The sequence below is a fragment of the Protopterus annectens genome, chromosome 6.part1 (assembly GCF_019279795.1).
Source record: "Protopterus annectens isolate FY-2018-M chromosome 6.part1, PAN1.0, whole genome shotgun sequence".
NCBI classification, from domain to species: Eukaryota; Metazoa; Chordata; order Ceratodontiformes; family Protopteridae; genus Protopterus; species Protopterus annectens.
Window position 1 is genome coordinate 357,459,357 of NC_056738.1, and position 23,630 is coordinate 357,482,986.

Here is a 23,630-nt window from a genome sequence, read left to right on the forward strand (position 1 = left end):
ACAGAGTACTCTGTCAGAAATATTGTGTAAGCAAATGGTTATAATTAAGGATATGTTTTTTGAGCTGGAAAACAGGATCTGAATTGCCTAGCCATACTAAGGCCTTATTAAGTTTAATTATGTTGGCCGCTAAAAAAGCAGCTACCAGAAAACGGAAATCAAAGTCTAAACTAGCTGTATTTGAAGTACTGAATATTATAAAAGAAACAAAATAATTGGAAGAGGGATCTTTAGAATAGGGAAGGAAGAAATTACATATAAATAAATGGAAATTGTGTGTTCAATACATGCAGAATAATGTTCAGGACAAGGGGGCGTTAGGTTTAAGGGAAGGCAGTAATTCAGCAATTTTAACTAATGTTGGAATGATGATAATTACAAAGAAAAGATGTGTGGTGTATAATGCATGTCAATGGAAAATATGATCATGTTTTTTTCTTTTTTGTTATTGTACATTTGCCTAGGTCTTAAAAAAAGAAATGATGTCTTACCATAACGTTCCATCTGTGTTGTTCATCTTCTTTCATTCATCACTGATGGGTTTGGTTTCGAGCCCTTGGAACTGAGTCGGCCTTTTTATCAAGCTCGCACCAGCCAAAAAACTCTCGAGCTAAATGTCTACCCAGAATGCCCTTCTCCCTGCTACCTCAGATCGAGTTTGCTAGAGAAGAGGAAGTAAAGCAGAGGCCACTTCTGCACAACTACCCTAGGGCACCACTTAGACCCAAAGCATCCACCAGGAGCCTTTGGAGAAGGAAGGAGGGTGAGAAGTGATGAATGAAAGAAGATGAACACACAGATGGAACATTATGGTAAGACATAACTTCTTTATCTGATGTTGTCAATATTCTTTCCAGTCATCACTGATGGGACAGAATCCCAAGTTACCTTGAAGTCCATGGGCAGCCTTTATGGAAGAACATTCCTGAGTACCACTGAGCCGAAAGCAGCTCTCCCTCTGGAGACCAGGTCCAATTTGTAATGATTGATAAAGGTATGAGGCTTAACCCAAGTAGCTGCTGCACAGATGTCATCCATGGAAGCCCTGGAATGGAAAGCTACAGATGTTGCCATACATCTAGTGGAGTGAGCTTTAACTTTTGGCACAGGTTCATTACTGAGGGAGTAGATGAAAAGTACAGTTGTGTACACTTACCATAAATGTAGATGTTCGAGTGTATTCATTGTTGCAGTCATTACATTTGGGTAATCTGCTTGCAGGTTGCCCTAAGTCGGCCTGATTAATAAAGTCTTGGGTTCTGCATCGGTTGCTGTCCCTTCTTCCATGACATCAGGTCATCAGGGGTATAAAACATGCAGCCGGCACCATTACATCAGTTTTTCTTGCCCCAGATGTCAGGTGCCCCCCCTAATGGGGAGCAAATAAACATAAAAACACAAAGGTATACTTCCAACAAAAAGCAAATACACCAAAATGGCTTTTAAGCATAGTAAAAGAAAGTAGAGGTATAGCCAGAAGAAGTTAGGGGGCTGGAGGGAGGCTAACCAGGACTGCAACAGTGAATACACTCAAACATCTACATTTATGGTAAGTGTACACAACTGTACTATGTTCTTCCTGTTTTACTGTTGCAGTCATTACATTTGGGTAGATTCCCAAAGCTATGGTTGGGAGGAGGAGTTTATATAGCATTAGGGACAACTATAAGGCCCTGCAAGACAGCAGTGGCAAAGCCAGCTCTGGATTTAGAAAAAATTGGCAAATGATAATGCTTGGTGAAAGTATGTACAGAACTCCAGGTAGCACCTTCTAGGATGTCCCTGGTAAAAACACCTCTAAGAAAGGTTGCAGAAGTAGATGCAGTCCTGGTGGAGTGAGATCTGATCCCCTGGGGGATAGGTTTTCCATGGTGCTTATAGCAGAAATGAATGCAATGGCTTATCCATTTAGACATGGTTTGTTTTGAAATAGCCTTCCCCTCTGCCCCTGCAGCAAATGCTAGCAGCAGTTGTTCAGATTTTCTTCGAGGTTTAGTCCTGTCCATGTAGAATCTAAGCTGTGTGTGCACATCCAAGAAATGTAGAATCCGTTCCCCTTTGTTCTGTGGATTGGGAAAGAAGGTTGGCAAAGGAATGGACTGATTAAGAGCCACACTGGATACCACCTTGGGCATGAAGGATGCATTGGTCCTGAGTGACACCCTGTCCACATGAAAGATGATGAAAGGCTCCACTGCCATAAGGGCCTGTAATTCAGAAACCCTTCTAGCTGAAGTGATTGCTAAAAGGAAAGTTGTTTTCCAAGAAAGAAATTTTAAGTCTGCAGTAGCAGCTGGCTCGAAAGGAGGTAGAGTGAGTTTCTCAAATAAAAAACTTAAGGTCCCAGGCAGGGGTTGGAACTATCCTGGGTGGTCTCATAATTTTGGCCCCTCTGCAATACTGCTTGAGCAGAGGATGAGAGAAGAGGGGAGGTTCGGTGTTATAATGAGCTGAAATGGCTGAGATGTGGATTTAATGGCGGAAAAAGACAGGCCCTTGTGAAGCATCTCAGTTAATTATTGCAAAATCTGAGGTAAATTGGGCAATGCTGTGCTCATCCCTTGAGACTGGTTCCAGACACAGAATCTTTTCCATTTTTCAGCATAAGATTTTCTAGTACTAGGCCTCCTTGCCTCTAAGAAGACATCCATCACAGGTTTGCTGAGGGATGATAAGGTTGAGTTTAAGTAATTAGCCAGGCTGCAAGGTTCAATGTTGGAAGCTGAGGGTGCAAAACCTGTTTCTCCTGCTGAGACAGCAGGGAAGGGGTCTGAGGCAGGTGCCATGGAAATAAGTGCGACACACTGCACAGCAGGGGGTACTACCAGTGCTGGCGTGGCCAGTCTGGAACAATCAAAATCATCCTTGGTTTGTCCTGTTTGACTTTTAGTAGAACTTTGGAGAGCAGAGGCAGCGGGGGGAAGGCGTAGACTGATAGGTTTTTCCAGCTGAAGGACAGAGCATTCACTTTCCAGGTGTGTTTGTGGGGAGTCCTTGTACAAAACTTGTCCAACTGGTAGTTCTGTGGGGAGGCAAATAGGTCTATGTCTGGGCTCCCTCATTCGCTTGTCAACATGTTGAAAATCCTTGGTTCCAGTTTCCACTCATGTGGGTCCATGAGGATTCTGCTTAGTCCGTCTGCCAGTGTATTTAACTTTCCTGGCAAGAATTGAGCTTGTAGGTGCACTTGGTAGCTCAAGGCTGTGTTCCACGATGCCATGGCAATCTCTGCATAGGGGGTAGGAATGTGTACCCCCCTGCTTGTTTATGTACCACATAACCGTGGTGTTGTCCGTCTTTACCTTTAGTTGTCCCGGAAGAATGTAGTCCTTGAAGGTTGTCAGAGCATTCTGTACAGCCAACATTTCTTTTTGATTGATACGTAAGTGCATTTAACTTGGGTTCCATTTGCCCTGAATGCACTTCCCTGCCAGGTGAGCCCCCCATGCACAGTCTGATGCATCTGTTGTTAGGGTTTGGGTGGCAGGGGGTAGTGTGGATGGTAGTCCCCTGTTTTGGTGGCAGGCCTCTGCCCACCAGAGGAACTCTAGGCGTAGGCAAGGTATGACTGGAAACATTGTTTCTAGGCTGTGAGAATGTTGACTCCATAGGCTTTTTAGATACCACTGTAGCTTCCTCATATGCAGTCTTGCATATAGAATTACAAGAATGCAGGAGGCCATGAACCCCAAGGCTTGCAGTATTTGTCTTGCAGATAGCAGGGTTTTTGTGGCCACTTGTTTGAAATAGGTTATCAAATGAATTTGCTTTTCTGGCGTGAGGTAAGCCATCTGGGAAGTTGTATTCAAGCTTGCTGCCAGGAATGTAATTTGTTGACAGGGTATCGGTTGTGATTTACTTTCATTTCTGGTGTACTTTTTTACAAACGCCAGATGATTCAAACGTATGGTCTGGCTTTCTGCCTGAATTAGACAATCGTCCAGGTATGGGTATATCTGAATACTTCTTTGCCTGCAAAATGCAATAACTGGAGCCAGGCACTTTGTGAATACCCTGGGCGCAGTAGACAAGCCAAAGGGCAATGCAGAAAATTGACAGTGCGTGTAGTCTGCTTTGAAGCACAGGTATCTTCTGCAAGATTCCCTGATTGGGATGTGCAGGTATGCTTCTAGTGTTGCCAACCAGGCGTCTTTGCCTAGCATAGGAAGTAATTGGTGAAGAGTCAGCATCTTGAATTTTGGAATCTCCAGAAAGGTGTTTAGAGTAGACAGGTCCAGGATTGGATGCCATGATTTGTTTTTTCTGGGTACCAGCAAAAGTCTGGACTAGAAACCTTGTCCCTTTTCCTCTTCTGGTACCAGTTGAACCCATGCTTAAGAGAGAAAGTACTTGTTTTTGAGCCTCTGCCCACTGATTTGGGGGCAGGTCTGGCCACCCATTTGGTGTTGGCAACGTGTGGAAATGAAATCTGTGTCCCTGGGACACTATATTTAAAACCCATTTGTCCTGAGTTATGAGTTCCCAGTTCTTTGCATGAAGAGCAATCTTTCCCTCCAAAGGGGTGGTCAGAAGATAAGTGCTCGAAATTTTAAAAGGAAGTCATTGAGACTGTTTACTATAGGGGGGTGTCTTGTTATTCAAAAATCACACAGAAGTCACTAAATTCGCTAAAATTTAATCAAAAGCTTTCGGGCTATCCACCCTTCATCAGCATATAAAACTAATAAATTCATCACATTTAAATAGAGGTCCAAATAAAATCACATGATCAAGCCAGCCATACAAATCCCACATATACTTTAACATCAATCAAATCATAAATTATACATAAATAAATACTTTTCAACATATTCAAACCATATATTACTTATAACAGCTTACTAATAACTATATAAAAAAAGCATAAACAATGATGTTAGAAATATTAGAATCCTAAAATCTTCAGGTGTACATATGATAGTTCTTCATATATTTTCTCTCTGCCTTTTTACCAATATGGGCTTCAGACTAACAGTACTATTCAAGCCTGGTGGTATATCAGCTTGTAACCTAACTATCCATTCATATTCTCTTAATTCTAGGATGTTATTTACATCACCCCCTCTTAAACCCATATTCAATACACATATACACCTAAATTTAAACGTATGTGTATGAAACTCCATAATGTGCTTATACAAACCATTATTCTGTACTTTCCTTTTTATTTCTGACCTATGCCTATGTTCAATTATACGGTCTTTTAATTTTCTCATCGTCTTTCCTACATAAAATGCCATACAATATGTGCATGTCGCTAAATATACTAATTTTGTCGTGTTACAATTTGCTTTACAATTAAAAACAAACTTTTCCTTAGTAACAGGATGCTGAAAGCATTCATTTGAATCAAAAATATCTATACAGCATGTACAATTGTGGCATTTGTACGTTCCCACTCTACTTTGAGATATCACTTCTTTATTCTTAAAATCTTTATAACATAGCATCTGCTTAAGTGTCTGATGGTTTCTGTAAGCAAATCTGGGTTTCAAACCTATCAAATCTTTTATTTCTGGCATTGCCAATAATATTATCCAATTGTGTCTATAATTTTACATACTTCTTTTGTATTCCCATTGTATGTAGTTGTATATCTTACCATATTATTATTCTTATTTATTTCTTGCAGGCCCATCTCTTGTGATGATTCTAATGTATTATCACTAAAGGTGGGTTTATATTTATCTTTCCTACATAAAAGTACCTCATTATATATAGTATTTATACTCTGTAACAGATAACCATTTTTAATAAATTCTTCCTTCATCTTATTAGCTTGGTCTACAAAGTTATTATCTTCTGTATTTAATTTACTAACTCTTTATTAGTTGTGATTTAACTGGGTCAGTGCTTAGAAGGCATGCTTGGTTTAAGGAGCATTATTTGCATGTTCATGTTAAAGGTAAATTGTTGGAAGCTCCTTTAAATCCGGACCGCCTGCTTGGCAACGAGGCTGAAGAAGTTCCTAAAAAGACAGAAGATAAAGCTAAATCTATGCAAACTGTTAAAGATTTTTTTTGCAAGTGCAACCTCCTAGGTTTAGTAGGCACTGGCCTACTAAGAATTGGTTCTTTCCAGCCTCTTCCAGGTCTTCTCAAACCAAACCCAGACACATCAAAACCCCCAGGTTTCAGTCCCAGGGGACTGTCAGAACTAAGCAGCGGGGGGCCTCTACTTCCAAATCTGGGAATAACAAGTCACCTTTAACTGGTTACAGGGTTCTTCAAAAATCACACAAAAGTCACTAAATTCGCTAAAATTTAATCAAAAGCTTTTGGGCTATCCACCCTTCATCAGCATATAAAACTAATAAATTCATCACATTTAAATAGAGGTCCAAATAAAATCACATGATCAAGCCAGCCATACAAATCCCACATATACTTTAACATCAATCAAATTATAAATTATACATAAATAAATACTTTTCAACATATTCAAACCATATATTACTTATAACAGCTTACTAATAACTATATAAAAAAATAGCATAAACAATGATGTTAGAAATATTAGAATCCTAAAATCTTCAGGTGTACATATGATAGTTCTTCATATATTTTCTCTTTGCCTTTTTACCAATATGGGCTTCAGACTAACAGTACTATTCAAGCATGATGGTATATCAGCTTGTAACCTAACTATCCATTCATATTCTCTTAATTCTAGGATGTTATTTACATCACCCCCTCTTAAACCCATATTCAATGCACATATACACCTAAATTTAAACGTATGTGTATGAAACTCCATAATGTGCTTATACAAACCATTATTCTGTACTTTCCTTTTTATTTCTGACCTATGCTTATGTTCAATTATACGGTCTTTTAATTTTCTCGTCTTTCCTACATAAAATGCCATACAATATGTGCATGTCACTAAATATACTAATTTTGTCGTGTTACAATTTGCTTTACAATTAAAAACAAACTTTTCCTTAGTAACAGGATGCTGAAAGCATTAATTTGAATCAAAAATATCTATACAGCATGTACAATTGTGGCATTTGTACGTTCCCACTCTACTTTGAGATATCATTTCTTTATTCTTAAAATCTTTATAACATAGCATCTGCTTAAGTGTCTGATGGTTTCCGTAAGCAAATCTGAGTTTCAAATCTTTTATTTCTGGCATTGCCAATAATATTATCCAATTTTTTTCTATAATTTTACATACTTCTTTTGTATTCCCATTGTATGTAGTTGTATATCTTACCATATTATTATTCTTATTTATTTCTTGCAGGCCCATCTCTTGTGATGATTCTAATGTATTATCACTAAAGGGTTTATATTTATCTTTCCTACCTAAAAGTACCTCATTATATATAGTATTTATACTCTGTAACGGATAACCATTCTTAATAAATTCTTCCTTCATCTTATTAGCTTAGTCTACAAAGTTATTATCTTCTGTATTTAATTTACTAACTCTTATTAGTTGTGATTTAAGAATTCCCTTGAATGTATGTGGGGCATGCATGCTACTCCTTTTCAAATATCTAGCCGCATGTACTTCTTTCTTATAAACCATGGTTTCCTATATAAATTCACATCTAGAAACACTATATTCTGAGACGAAGAAACCATCTTAAATTTCAAAAAACTTGTGGTGTCATTTAAATATGTAACATAACTTTCCAAATCTGTAGTTGTACCACTCCAAATAAAGAAACAATCATCCACAAATCTACAATAACACTTCACATTACTATTAAGCCTATTACAATTACTTAACACATATTGCTTTTCCCAATGGTACAACACTAAATTTGCAAATGTATTCGCCACAGGTGTGCCCATGGCTACACCTGTTGTTTGCAGATATGGAACATTATCAAATATGAACACATTTTTAGTCAAAACCAGTTCAAGAAGCAAACAGATGTTCTCCACTTCACGTGGTTGTAAAGCTGATTCTGCATAAAGAAAATTCCTTATTGCTTCCACTCCATAATCTATGGGAATGACTGTAAATAATGATGCTATGTCAAGCGTTACGAAGAAACTAAAATTAGTTTCCCGTTCATACCACATGTAAAGCTTTTCCAAAAAATGTGTAGTATCCTTTATAATGCTAGTATATTTAGGTAAATACCTGGCTAGTGTTTTCTGTAAATATTCAGATATGGGCTCAGTTATCCAGCCTTTACCTGAGACTATAGGCCTCAACGGCGGATCTTCCAAAGATTTGTGGATCTTGGGAATTCCATATATTTGTGGTACTTTAGGGCAAGATACTGTGAAGTAATTAAATAGTTCTATGGATATGTCTTGATTCAATTGCATCTCATAGATTGTCATGTTTACTTGTGAAACATGGCTTTTTATCACTGCAAAGGTTATTCGTTTAAATGTTGTCGTATCTGCCAAGAAATTCCTAAATTGATCCATATATTCTATCTTATCCATAACTATGGTTGCCCCACCCTTATCTGCTTGCTTAATGATTATATCATCATTGCTTTTTAGTTGTAATAGAGCTTTATATTCTTTGTAAGACTTGTGATTTAAGAATTCCCTTGAATATATGTGGGGCATGCATGCTACTCCTTTTCAAATATCTAGCCGCATGTACTTCTTTCTTATAAACCATGGTTTCCACTTTGTCCTGTTTCCTATATAAATTCACATCTAGAAACACTATATTCTGAGACGAAGAAACCATCTTAAATTTCAAAAAACTTGTGGTGTCATTTAAATATGTAACATAACTTTCCAAATCTGTAGTTGTACCACTCCAAATAAAGAAACAATCATCCACAAATCTACAATAACACTTCACATTACTATTAAGCCTATTACAATTACTTAACACATATTGCTTTTCCCAATGGTACAACACTAAATTTGCAAATGTAAATTTTGTAAAATACAAAAAATGAACATAAACATGTATATGTTAACTCAAAACATGAAAATCATCTCAATAAATGTTCATTTTTTGTATTTTGTTTATTGAATGTATTACTTGGATAGGTTTAAAACATGTTTATTATATATAATATACATATATTTATTTTGGAGGTTTGGTTCTTTAATAGGAGGCTTGGTTTTAAAAGGAAATGATGTCATTCTAATTAACTCTTTTATATTTAAATATGAGCACATTTGTAACTTGCATTGTCTGATGAAGTTTACGTAATGCAGTAAACGAAAGCGCTCACTTTAATTTTTATATTTGGTTTTCAGTGTGGTTTTTTCTTCCTTTGTGTGTTTTTGACCCTGGCTAAATGCAGAAGGAAGGGGAACCAATGCTGTCTTGGCCAAAAGGGAGTCACCAACAAGATTTTTGGTTTGTCCTGCTGAATTTTCAACAGGACTTTTTGTAAGATTGGGAAGGGGGAATGCATAGAGAAACATCCCCCTTCCATGAGATAGAAAATGCATTAGTTGCCCTCACTAGGGGCTGGGTGCCCCGGTACAAAAGTGTGAAAGCTGTCTGTTCAAAGAGGAGGCAAACCGATCTATTTGTGGTACACCCCATGTGTGGACTATGTCCAGGAACGGTTCCCCTTCACAAGATCGAATTCCTATAAACTCAAAAGTCATAACCCCGAAGCCAGAATCTCCAGTTTACAGAAACTCAAAAATGTGAAGGGGAAAAAAAAAAAAAAAACACCTTTCTAATGTTTTTGCCCACCCCACTTAAATATTCCTACTCCGAGATCGCACTACAGTGAAGGAAAGGGAAATCTCCCGTTCCGCACTATATGCATAAGCGCAAAACAGAAGACATCCCAGTCCTCCACTATAGTGCAGTCATGCAGCTCTTAGATGACAGATGCAAGGGTGCAGGGGGACCTAGCCCCCTGCAAAAAGGTAACTGAACTCTTTTTTTTTTCTAACCCTAAACTTCCCATTCACAATTTCTAGTGAATGGAAGTTCGAGATTCTGGTCTCGAGCTTATGCATTTCGAGCTTTCATTCATTCGATCTTGTGAAGGGGAACCCCAAGAACACCTCCCTGTGTAGCATCCATTCGTGGGATAGTGACATGGACCTGCTCAAAGTGTCTGCCTGAATGTTCTGAGCTGAGGGAATGTGGACTGCCTACAGGGTGACACCATGTTCGGCCGCCAGCTCCCAGACCTGGAGTGGAAGTCTGCATGGCAAGTAAGATTTTGTTCCGCCCTGTTTGTTCACATACCAGAGAACTGTAGTGTTGTCTGTGATCAACTTCAGGGGGCCTTGCTTCAGAATGTGATAGAAGGCTCTCAGTGCAAAGATGATGGCCTTCATCTCTCTGTTGTTGATGTGTTCCCTCTTGAATGGGCCTGTCCATGTGCCTTGTACCTTCAAGCTGCCCATAGCAGCTCCCCAAACCCAGGTTTATGGCATCCGTGTACATTTTCTGGACTGGGGGTGAGGAGTTGTAGGGGAAGCCCTGAGTTGAGAGAGACTTGATCCATCCACCAAAGGATTTCTTTCCTTTGGGATGGTAGGAAGGGAATGGTGTGGTCCAATAGGTGGGAGTGGTGGGTCCATGTGGAACTCAGGTACCACTGACGTTTTCTCATGTGGAGTCTTGTCAGTGTTAACATGGTTATAGTAGAGGCCACATGTCCAAGGAGTCTGAGATATTCTCTTGCTGTCATTGCAGTTACGTGAAGGACAGACAGCAGGTATTCCTTCAGGCTTTCCACCTTTTTGGGTGGAAGAAATGCTTTCATAACATCCTGTCCTGATTCTGCACCCCCAGGAAAACTTGGCCCTGGGAGGGGTTTAGTTTTGACTTGGGGAAAATGATTTTGAAACCCACAGACTGCAGGATAAGTAGGGAAGTGGAACAACCTGCTTGAATCAGGAGGTTACCCAGGTATGGAAACATCTGAATCCCTTGGACCCTGCAATATGCTACGACTGGAGCCAGACACTTGGTGAATACCCTTGGAGCAGTAGATAGTTCAAAGGGTAAAGCACAGAAATAAAAATGCGAGGAACCCATAGAGAAGAGTAAATGCTTCCTGTAATTGGGCCTTATGGGGATATGCAGATATGCATCTTTGATGTCCAAAGGAGCCAGAAATGCCTGAAGCATTAGCAGGGGGGAAAAGAGAGTGGGGCTGAATTGTCTACGGGTGCATACAGCAGTTTAGCCCTGATATCATCAGGTAGGGGTTGGAGTGTCAGCCAAGAGTACCTTCTGAGCACTGAGGTGGAAGCTGCAGATCTCACTAAGGCCTCTGCAGCATCATAACTGTATCTGATAGAGTGTCTTGTCACTTGAGAGGACAAGGAGATGAGATTAGACATTTGAGTCTTAGTAGGCGAGTCTGGGAGATCAGCCAAAAGTTTAGAAACCTGATTCAAAAGGGCCAGGGCATACTTTGATATGTGTAACTGGTAGTTAATAGCCATAAAGGCCAAAGGGGCAGAGGTGTATACCTTTGTGCCAATGCATTCCATGGTCCTACTGTTCTTATCCATGGGAAGGACAGATGTGGAGGAAAGTAGCCGGAAGGGCTTGTCTGCAGAAACTGAAATAGTGCCAGGGTCTGCAACAGGGCATTTAATCAGAATTTTGGCCTCTTCTGGAACCTTATAAAACCTGTCAGGCCTTCTAGGGGCTGGGGGGGGTTGGGATTCAGGATTTTTAGAGGCTGCATTGAAGGAGTCTAAAAAGGTTGGTAAGACTGGTGATATTGCAAAAGATGAAATTGTGTCCATTTGTAAGAGATCATAGTACCTCTTTTGAACCTCAGTCATTTCAGTGGAGTCCCATTTAAAAAACTCTCTCATGTGAGTGATGGTTTCACCGAAGGTGAGGTTCTCTCCAGGAGAGTATGCCTCAGCAGAATCCTCCTCTGGGGAAGCATACCCAAGAGGGAAAGGCATTTGAGACGCAGAGGAAAGGGAGTCTTTTGAAGAGTCTTCAGCTTCAAGAGGAGGAGGGTCTTCAGTATGAGGCCCGGGACTGATAACAGGAGGGGCAGCCAGAAGGGAAGCAAGCATTGAAGGCCTAAGGGCCATGAAGCATTAAATAAGGCACCGAAGGTCTAAGGGCCATGAAGGCATTAAATAAGCTCTGGGAGAGAGCTTTCCAATCAGGCAGGCTTTCAGAAGGTGTAGAAACATGTTTTGTCTTCTGTTTTCTTTTTAAGGAAGAGACAGGCCTGAAGGGCGTAGGGCCTAAGGAGGCCTTAGGATCAGATGGTTCTGTAGCAGTGGAAGGGCCGGTCTGAATGTCCGTTGCAAGCCGAGGTTCCCTCCGTTGTTGGCGCCTGATGTCTGCAAAACCTCTGCGGACAAGCTTTCAGCCCTAGGTTCTGCAGCCTCCAGAGTGGTACCCACTATAACTGAATTGACTGGTTCCGTAGTTCCTCCAGGTGAACGTCAGCCACAAGGGGAATGTCGGGCGGAGGAGGTGCAGCAGTAGGTCCAGTTCTGGAAACTTTGTCCTTTTTGGTGTCCCGACGGCCCTTCCATCACCAGAGCCAAGCGTTTAAGACGCTGGTTTTCTAAATAGATGTTTTAGGGTGTGCAGACAACTGCAGAGAGTCTTAGGAATGAAAGCCTGACAAATTGCACAGGTTTTATGGTTGTGGTTGGGTGCTAGGCAGAAAAGGCAGAGGTTGTGGGTGTCCTTATGGGAGATCTGACGTCCGCACCTACAATTTCCTTTCCTGCATGACATAAACCTGAGCAGGCATGCAGTGACAAAAAGGAAGAAAAAAGGCCCCAACAGGTACTTATCAAGAATTTGAAGGATCTGATGGCAGAGACAGCAGGATGAGCTGATGTTCGACTGGCGATAAAGAAGTTCTGGGGATGGTACATGCAGATGTGCAGACATCATTTTTATAGCCCACTCACCCTTACGGCCAATGTCAGATGTCCCATGTACCTTACAGTGACTAAAGCTTTTGTATACTGACCGGATGTTTGGGTAGCTGAGCGGAGGACAACCCAAAGAACATCTTACTAGCATGCATTTCTAAGGACAATGTGTACCTCAAAATGCAAACAGGCAATTCAAAGACAAATTCAGTACATAAAACTTTTAAGCCATACAGTTAATTAAAACAATAAAACAGAGTTCCCAAACTAGGTACTTACTGTTCTCTATCATTCATACACAGAGATAAACAGGCAAACACATTTTCAACCAATCATTTCTTGCAGGAAAATGGAACATAAAAATGTTGTGAGCTACTCCTTCTTTCAGTACTGCAAAAGGCTGACTTACTGGACTAGAGAAAAAGTACAGTTGTGTACACTTACCATAAATGTAGATGTTCAAGTGTATTCACTGTTGCAGTCATTACATTTGGGTTATCTGCTTGCTGGTAGCCCTCAGTCTAACAAAGATTAAAGTCTTGGGTCCTGCGTTGGTTACTGTCCCTTCTTCCATGACGTCAGGTTGTCAGGGGTATGAAACATGCAGCCGATGCCATTACATCAGTTTTTCTTGCCTCAGATGTCAGGTGCCCCCCTAATGGGAAGCAATTAAATATAAAAATATAATGATATACCTCCAACAAAAAAGCAAATACACCAAAAAGGCTTTTAAGCACAGTAAAGGAAAGTAGAGGTATAGCCAAAAGAAGTTAGGGGGCTGGAGGGAGGGCAACCAGGACTGCAACAGTGAATACACTCGAACATCTACATTTATGGCAAGTGTACACAACTGTACTATGCTCTTCGTGTTTCACTGTTGCAGTAATTACATTTGGGTAGATTCCCAAAGCTATGGTTGGGAGGAGGAATTTAGATAGCATTAGGACCAGCTATAAGGCCCTGCAAGACTGGAGTGGCAAAGCCAGCTCTAGATTTAGAGAAAACTGGCAAATGATAATGCTTGGTGAAAGTATGTACAGAACTCTAGGTAACAGCTTCTAGGATGTCCCTGGTAGGGACACCTCTGAGAAAGGCTGTAGAGGTAGATGCAGCCCTGGTGGAGTGAGGTCTGATCCCCTCGGGAATAGGTTTTCCATGGTGCTTATAGCAGAAATGAATGCAATGGCCTATCCATTTAGAAATGGTTTGCTTTGAAATAGCCTTCCCCTCTGCCCCTGCAGCAAATGCCACCAGCAGTTGTTCAGATTTCCTTTGAGGCTTAGTCCTGTCCAAGTAGAATCTAAGTTGTCTGTGCACATCTAAGGAATACAGTATCTATTCCCCTTTGTTCTGTGGATTGGGAAAGAAGGTTGGCAAATGAATGGGCTGATTAAGAGCTACACTGGATACCACCTTGGGCATGAAGGATGGACTGGTTCTAAGGGACACCCTGTCAGCATGAAAGATGATGAAAGGCTCCACTGCATAAGGGCCTGTAATTCAGATACCCTTCTAGCTAAAGTGATTGCTAAAAGGAAAGCTGTTTTCCAAGAAAGAAATTCTAAGTCTGCAGTAGCAGCTGGCTCAAAAGGAGGTACAGTGAGTTTCTCCAAAACAAAGTTAAGGTCCCAGGCTGGGGTTGGAGCTCTCCTGGGTGGTCTCAAATTGTTGGCCCCTCTGAGGAACTGCTTGAGCAGTGGATGAGGGAAGAGGGGAGGTTCCGTGTTATAATGAGCTGAAACGGCTGAGGCGTGGATTTTAATGGAGAAAAAAGACAGACCCTTGTGAAGCATCTCAGTTAAGTATTGTAAAATCTGAGGTAAATTGGGTGCTGCTGTGCTCATCCCTTGAGAGTGGTTCCAGGCACAGAATCTTTTCCATTTTCCAGCATAAGATTTTCTAGTACTAGGCCTCCTTGCCTCTAAAATGATATCCATCACAGGTTTACTGAAGGATGGCAAAGGAGAGATTATGTAATTAACCAGCCTGCAAGGTTCAGTATTAGAAGCTGAGGGTGCAAAATCTGTTTCTCCTGCTGAGACAAAAGGGAAGGAGTCTGAGGCAGGTGCCATGGGGATAACCGTGACATGCTGCACAGGAGGGGGTACCAGTTTTGGCGTGGCCAGTCTGGAGCAATCAAAATCATCCTTGGTTTGTCCTGTTTGATTTTTAGTAGTACTTTGGAGAGCAGAGGCAGAGGGGGGGAGGCATAAACTGAAAGTTTTTTCCAGCTGAAGGACAGAGCATCCACTTTAAAGGCTTGTTTGTGGGGAGTCCTTGTGCAAAATCTGTCCAACTGCTAGTTCTGGGGAGAGGCAAGCAGGTCTATATGTGGGCTCCCCCATTTGTTTGTCAACATGTTGAAAATCTTTGGTTCCAGTTTCCACTCGTGTGGGTCCATGAGGTTTCTGCTTAGTCCATCTGCCAGTGTATTTAATTTTCCTGGCAGGAATTGAGCTTGTAGGTGCACTTGGTAGCTCAAGGCTGTGTTCCACAATGCCATGGCTAGTCTGCAGAGGGGGTAAGAATGTGTACCCCCCTGCTTGTTTATGTACCACATAACAGTGGTGTTATCCATCTTTACCATTAGTTGTCCTGGAAGAATGTGGTCCATGAAGGCTGTCAGAGCATTCTGTACAGCTAACATTTCTTTTTGATTGATATGCAGGTGCATTTGACTTGGGTTCCATTTGCCCTGAATGCACTTCCCTGCCAGGTGAGCCCCCCCATGCATAGCCTGATGCGTCTGTTGTTAGGGTTTGGGTGGCAGGGGGTGCTGTGAAAGGTAGTCCCTTGTTTTGGTAGCAGGCCTCTGCCCACCAAAGGAACTCTAGGCGTAGGCAAGGTATGATAGGGATCCATGCTTCTAGATACTGAGAATGTTGACACCATAGGCTTTTTAGATACCACTGTAGTTTCAGTCTTGCATATGGAATTAGAAGAATGCAGGAGGCCATGAACCCCAAGGCTTGCAGTATTTGTCTTGCAGATAAGTAGGGTTTTTGTGGCCACTTGTTTGAAGTAGGTTGTCAAATGAATTTATTTCTCTGGCGGGAGGTAAGCCGTCTGGGAAGTTGTATTCAAGCTTGCTCCCAGGAATATAATTTGTTGACAGGGTACCAGGTGTGATTTCCTTTCGTTTATGGTGCACCCTAGACAAGTTAGAACCCTTTTTACAAAGGCCAGATGATTCAAAAGTATGTCCTGGCTTTCTGCCTGAATTAGACAATCTTCCAGGTATGGCTATATTTGAATACTTCTTTGCCTGCAAAATGCAATAACTGGAGCTAGGCACTTTGTGAATACCCTGGGTGCAGTAGATAAGCCAAAGGGCAGTGCAGAGAACTGATAGTGAGTGTAGCCTGCTTTGAAGCGTAGGTAACTTCTGTAAGATTCCCGGATTGGGATGTGCAGGTATGCTTCTTTTAAATCTAGTGTTGCCAACCAGGCATCTTTGCCTAGCATAGGAAGTAATTGGTGAAGAGTCAGCATCTTGAATTTTGGAATCTCCAAAAAAGTGTTTAGAGTAGACAGGTCCAGGATAGGATGCCATGAATTGTCTTTTCTGGGTACCAGGAAAAGTCTTGAGTAGAAACCTTGTCCCTTTTCCTCTTCTGGTACCAGTTGAATAGCCCCCATGCTTAAGAGAGAAAGTACTTGTTTTTGGGCCTCTGCCCACTGATTTGGGGGTAGGTCCGGCCACCCGCTTGGTGTTGGCAACGTGTGGAAGTGAAATCTGTATCCCTGGGACACTATATTTAAAACCCATTTGTCCTGGGTAATGAGTTCCCAATTTTTTGCATGAAGAGCAACCTTTCCCCCCAAAGGGGCAGTCAGTTAACAAGTGCATGGAAATTTTAAAAGGAAGTCATTGATACAGTTTACCATAGGGGGAGTCTTATTACTCCCAGATTTGGAAGTGGAGGCCCCCCACTGCTTAGTCCTGTGCGTCCTCTGGGACTGAAATCTGGGGTCTTTCCTGTGTTTGGGTTTAGCTTGAGAAGACCTGGAAGGGGCTGGAAAGGACCAATTTTTAGAGGGCCAGTGCCTACTAAATCTAGGAGGCTGAACTTGCAAGAAATCTTTAACAGTTTGCATAGATTTAGCTTGATCTTCCATCTTTTTAAGAACTTCCTCAGCCTTGTTGCGGTCCTGATATAAGGGAGCATCCAACAATTTAGCTTTAACATGATCAGGCAAAGATTGCTCCTTAAGCCAAGCATGCCTTCTGAGCATAGACCCAGTAAGAGCATAGCCCTGCCTCTAAAGAATCAAAACCACACTGCAAAGTATGTTTTCCAACTTGTTCAGCAGAATGCATTAAATCCTGTAATTCTTTATTTTCCACACAGTCAGGAATCAACATCATTTTCTGTTTAAGCAGTCCAATAACATGTTGCTGATACTTTAACATATGAAACTGGCAGTTTAAAGCCCTAATGGCCAAGGTTGCATAAGTGTAAACCTTCTTACCCCATCTATCCAGCACCCTGGAATCTCTATCAGAAAGGGTAGGATTTTTGGCAGTAGAAGCCTTAATGCCCTTGGGCCCCTGTGAAATAGTCTCTGGATCTGCAATAGGATTTTTAAAAAGGAACTTGCGGGACTCAGTGACTCTGTAGTGTCTGTCAGGTTTTCTGGGAGCAGAAGACAAGGAACCAGGGGCCAAACTAGATTCCGAAAAAGCATCATCAAAGCTATACTGCTCAGACAAGCTCCAAGCAGCAAGGAACCTAAAAAAAACTACCTTCTGGATTTAAGTATCTCTGCTTTTTTTCACTGAAAATAGCTTCTGCTGCTTACTTTGAACAAGCCTGAACTGTTTTTTTTACTGATTACAGCATTTATTTTAAAATCTGCACTTAAAGTTACATTTAGTCAATTTTAGTCGAAAAGTGCTTGTTTGTTTGTTTAATTGAATGTAACTAATTTATCACTGTCTCTGCATTTTCTGTGTATTTCTGCAAAAAAACAAAAAAAAAAATAAATTGTTTTTGTTTTCCGCCTTTCTCATTAGAGTTTGAACCAGTATACAGCATTGCCTGTATCTGGCTGTGTAGTTCCTGTGTTGTCCATTACCGAAGTTTCTTTGCTCACCAGTGGGAGTCAGCACAAGAAGCTGTTAGTAATTGGTTGTTTGGGACCATTCCTAGCTCTTTTGTAGTTCACTGCTTAAAATCCGCGTTTGCAAACAAGGTTAAACTAGAACTGTTCTACTTGCAATCTAAACAGCCTATACTCTATCTGAAAAGCTCAGCACTTGCTCCTAAAGCATTTTGTATACAGGTAAAGCACTCTTAAACAAACAAAAGTACTTCATTCACCTATTTCCCTATAGGTCCTTTCTGACTCGGTTACACAGCAATCTTTTTCACTATTTCTAGCATGTCGAAGGGTCAGTTGCTGGCGTCCTCCTGTTCAGCTGGTGAATACAACCCTCTCCTCCTCCCAACAAATACAAATATATGCGAGATGCAACTATATAGCCAAACTTCAATTCAGTACTGGAGGAGAAGGTAACAACCCAGTCTCACATAGAACTATCACAACTGCAAACCAAACACATAAACACACAAAAACATACTACCAAAACAACAGAGGCCTCCAAAGCAGACACCCAAGCAACCACCACCTCAAGACATAGCACATGCAACACATAGTTCACAAAGTCAGTGTGCACAACATGCCAGACACTCTTGTAATAGGTGACTCCATAGTCAGGCACACTGACGCTGAACAAGGAGAGGGTCACAGACATAACACAAGCACTCAGGTCACTCCACAGCAAGTACAATATGACTCAGTCATTGTACATGCCGTGTGAGCGACCTGAGCGATACCTCCCTGGACTACATGAAAAGAGACATAGAGGAGCTCTCTGATTATGTAGCCCAGGCCTGACACTGACCCTGAGCAACAGCCCTCACCAAGAATGATGCCACAGTACAAAGACAAAATGATCAGTTTTAACAACTGGCTTAATTACTGGTGTCATTCTAAGGATCCAGTGGGATGACATGCTTGACGATGGCTTGCACCTGTCACCCCTGAACTCCCATAGTGCCTTTTTAGGCAAGGCTCAAATGACAAACCTACCTCCCTAGAAAACACAAGTGGAAAAATCTGCTCAATGCCAGAAGTCTAAACTCCTCAGTATGGAGGACATCGATGTCTGTGCAGCAGTGAAACCTGACTATCAGGTTTTACCTCATATCATGCTTTCCGCCCCAAAACTTGACTGAACCACAAAAGGAGGGGAGTATCCATTTTCATCAAAGATACCCACACCTCCAGGTTACATCGGAGACTATCCAGGTGCAACTAACCATACAGTTTGTAGCATGCTACAGACCACCCTCTCAAACTCCGAACCCACACAGCCTTCCTGAAGACACTGGAGAGTATGAATGTCTCTCCAAATACCATCATTCTGGGAGACTTCAACTACCCAAACATAGACTGGGAACATTACTCAAGCCCCAACACCCTAGCCCAAAGGTTCCTAGAATTCATAAACTCAAATGCAATGGAACAACTAGTCACCATTCCCACAAGAGGAGACAATATACTAGACATGATCATCACAAACATGGGGACAAAATGCTCCACACCAGAAGTACATCCCTCTTTGGTAAGATCAGACCATAAATTAATCTCACTGGAAATCCACATCCCGCCCCCACCCCCTACACAAAAGACCACAGTGAAGAACTTCTCAAAAGCAAACTTCACACTTCTTAAGACTGAGGTGGTATCTTTCAAGGCACCTGGGCCAGTGGAAACCACAACCCACACTGCTGAATCCTTTGCAAATGCCTTCTATGGGCACCTTCAAGAATGCATGGATCATGCAATCCCAAATAAAACCAAGACCCATTCCCCCAAAGGCAGGCACCCGGTCTGGTGGACCCCAGCCATAAACAAACTTTACAACAGGAGGAGGAAGCTACTACATGACAGAGCAAAATCCCTAAAAGGGAAGGCATCTCTGATCAGTACTAGCAAAAAACTACGATCACTCATAAAATCATCCAAGGCCAACTTTGAGAGAAAAATCACAAAAGACAATCACAAGGCCTTCTTTAGCTATGTTAGAAACCTGGGTGGAAACTCCCAGATATGCTCAGAGTTAGTCCAAAATGACACAAAATACACTGAACCCACTGACATTGCCAACATTCTGGCAGACAGGTTCAGTGCAAATTTCTCTCCCCTCCCCAAAGGAGAAATAACTATCCCAGCAGAGTGTAGCCTCCTAACATCTCAGATGCCCAGGTGAGAGCCGCCTCTAAAGCTAAAAACACAGCATCAATGGGACCGGATGGTGTATGAACTCCAAGAGGAACTAAACCCACACATAAGGCTGCTGTTTAATCTTAGCCTTACTACAAGATACGGCACTCAAAGAGTGGCGCGGCAACAGTGGTCCCACTTCACAAAGGCCCTGGTCTGCAAAGCTATGGAGAGGATCATTATGGAACTCATAAACAAAGACATTGGGGACCTACAGACATTGGATCCTACCCAATTTGGCTTTGTCAAGGGCAGATCTTTTTGAAACAGTCACTAAGGCCATTGATGAGGGTAAGGCAGTTCACACAGCCTACCTTGACCTTGCAAAAGCCTTTGACACAATACCCCACTGGCATCATAGACAAACTCACCAGCTTAAATGTAAACCCATATGTCACAAGATGGGTTGCAACTGGTCAAGGACAGAACCCACAGGTTCAGAGTTGCTGGAGCTATGTCAGACTTGTCCCACAGGGCTCAGTCCTGGGACCCTCTTGTTCGGCATTTATTTTCTGAGGTACAGGCAAACATAGGAGGATTGTGGCTGACAAAGTTCGCAGATGACTGCAAACTGGCCATAATTCATACTCCAGCGGACACAAACATCCTTCAGAGAGGCCTCATAGAAACGGATAATTGGTGCCAGAGCCATGGCCTTAAGCTGAACGCCAAAAATGTATAGTCATACCCTTTGGGAAAAACAAATTACCACATAGGCGTAATCCATTAAAACGGAAGAGGTAATCAGGGACCTAGGGACCCAGGTTGACAGTAACCTCTCATTTGACACTCACACTGCCAAAGTGGTTAGGAAGACCTTCTATATTGCCCACCTTATCATGAAGGGTTTCACATCTAGATCAAGAGAGGTCATTGTGCCCCTGTACTCTTCTCTTATCAGGTCAATGATTGAGTACATTGCCCCATTTGGGATGCATCTCACCCGACACCTGCAGCAGTTGGAAAGACCCCAAAAGTTCCTCACCAAGAGGATAAAGGATCTTAAACATATGTCATATGCTGCCCGACTGAAAAAACTCCAGCTCTATTCAGTCGCATACCGCCTACTCAGAGGTGATCTGTGCCTGACGTACAAGGCCATGTCCAATCCTGAATTAATGGACATGCTCCACCTGAGAAAATCCAAATCCATCAGAGCCACGAGAACAAGTGAGTTAAACCTCAACACAGAAATAAATAGAACGTGCTGGAGGGACAGATTCATAACCCAGAGGCTCCCTACACTCTGGAACAGAATCCCAGTCCATGTTAGGCAGAGCCCCTCACTGACTCTATTCAAGAGAAATCTCGACAAGTGGATGGGAGATCGTAGGTTTTCATCTCTGTGTCACTACTAGACAGAGGCATAGTAAACTAAACCCTAAAAGGGTGTAGTATTCTCATCCTAAGGGGTGGTGTAAGCCACATACACTCTGGCTAGGCTTATAAATGCCCTAGGGCAGATAGCCTAGTACGAACCTATGAACCTATGAACAATGTCTAGTACAGGAGGAATAACTAAAGGCCTATGCTGAGGTAAGAGAAGGAAATCCCTAAGCCTCTTTTTTGAATCAGAAAAATCCTGGCTTTCCCAGTGGAAATGGTCCCTTAGGTTTCCCCAAAAGAAAAATCCTCAGGAGGGGAAGCAGAGGGAATGGAGTCCTCTGCATCAGAATCTTCATAAGTAGATAAGGGCAAATCCAGATCATCGGAAGAATCAGAAAAAACAGAATCCTGATCAGAAGATTCATAATCTACTTCAGTCCTAGGCCTCTTAGAAAAGGGGGTTGGCTACCCCTGATTAGAGTTATTAGATCTTCAGCCATTCTTATCATTTGTTTTTTTAGGCATAGAGGCCTGAGCATGTGGTCTGGGTGTCAGTTTTTTAGGCATGGTCTGAGATTTGGGCCAAAGTTAAGAAGGAGGCGGTTTAATATGCAAGTCCGAAGGCCTGAATACACCCTCAGAAGCCGGTGCCTGCACAGCGGCTCTGGACCCATCCAAGGTAAAGACATCCGTGGCTTCCATAGTTGAAGCATATCGCAGCATACCGGACTCTGAATGGGTCTCAATAGAGGCCTGTGAATCAGACGTAGTGGGTATCAGGGGCTACAAAAGCGCCTCACTGAGTACCGGCGAACTGGCGACTGGCTTAGAAGAAGTGCTGTTGGCAGTTCTGGACCTCGGCGGCCTGTCTCTGTCTTTATCTTTGCGTTTTTTCAGAATCACAGTAGTCGGATGGCTAGCCGACGACATTTCTGTATAATTAAACCGAGAACCGAAATATTTAGAGGCAAAAATATACTGACGACGGATAGTGCGCTGATTAAATAAAGCACAAAACCAACAGCAATGTACGTCGTGGTCAGGGCCTATGCAAGTAATACAGTACGAACGAAAATCTTTATGAGGTATTTGCTTTCCACAAGTAATGCAATTATTAACTTTTACTGACATTGGTAAGGAGCAAGAAAACATTTCCCCAATGGGGTACTTAGCTTTAGTTGAAGATCTTGGTTCTGAAACTCAAAAACGAAAATTTCAGGAGTCAGCCAACCAGCACTTGCGAACTGCTTCTGCTTCGGGCACCGCACGGCAAGAAAGACTGATGTAATGGCGTCGGCTGCATGTTTTACACCCCTGATGATCTGACATCATGGAAGAAGGGACAGCAGCCGACGCAGGATCCAAGACTTTGTTAATCAGGCCCACTGAGGGCTACCTGCAAGCAGATAATCCAAATGTAATGACTGCAACAGTGAAACACGAAGAACATGTGCAGCTTTACTTTAAGGATGTCAACAAAAGCTGTGGAAGTCAGCACACATCTGACTGTGATGCATTCATGAGGAGAAGGAATGCAGTAGTGTCCTTATCATGGTTTGAAGTACTAATGCCAAATCAGCATGTCATATGGAAAATGAATGCCAAGTGTTGCTGCACATCACACCTGGAACCCAGACTGCATGATGATGGGCAACATTACAGTTCTGTTTTCATGTCTTTTTTTCCCCCTCCACATATCCTTTTTTTGACCCAAAGGGCTGCTGACCAACAAACTTCCCCTCAGCTGGGCACAGCACATACATGCTTTAATGCTGTACATTTCAGTGTTGGGGCAAAAACTGCACACAGGAAGTCATCATTCTGGCAGCCACAAGGAAGCTGTGTGTGCTAGCCACCATCCAGGCAATCAGGGCAACTGTTATGGTCCTAACAACATCCCAAGACAGGTGAATGTGCAATCCACATAACTGTAGGAGACCACATTGCCTTTTCCTTGGGAATGCATGTTTTCACACACCTCTGATAAAGACTACCACCCACATGTCATACAATTGCATTGTTGCCTCTCCTTAAAGACTCTGTGGCACTGCACAGCCAACTCTGTTTTTGGATCTCTGCAGCTGACAATTAGCTGTCCTCAGTTCCTCTTGCCATCCATCGGGTCTACCTGACCCATCTTAGCCTTTTCTGTGCTGAGGATTTTGTGGCAGTGTTACATTGCTGTTGCTGCACCGGAGAGTTCTTTCCCAATTTTTCCCCAACCTG

The 23,630-nt window shown here is 42.2% G+C and overlaps 1 protein-coding gene across 1 annotated transcript in view; it reads right to left on the bottom strand.

Annotated features, from left to right (window-relative positions):
• Positions 1–23,630, bottom strand: part of ATG2A (autophagy related 2A) — a 2,853,001-nt gene that overhangs the window by 2,149,784 nt on the left and 679,587 nt on the right. The gene's annotated exons all lie outside the window — the stretch shown is intronic.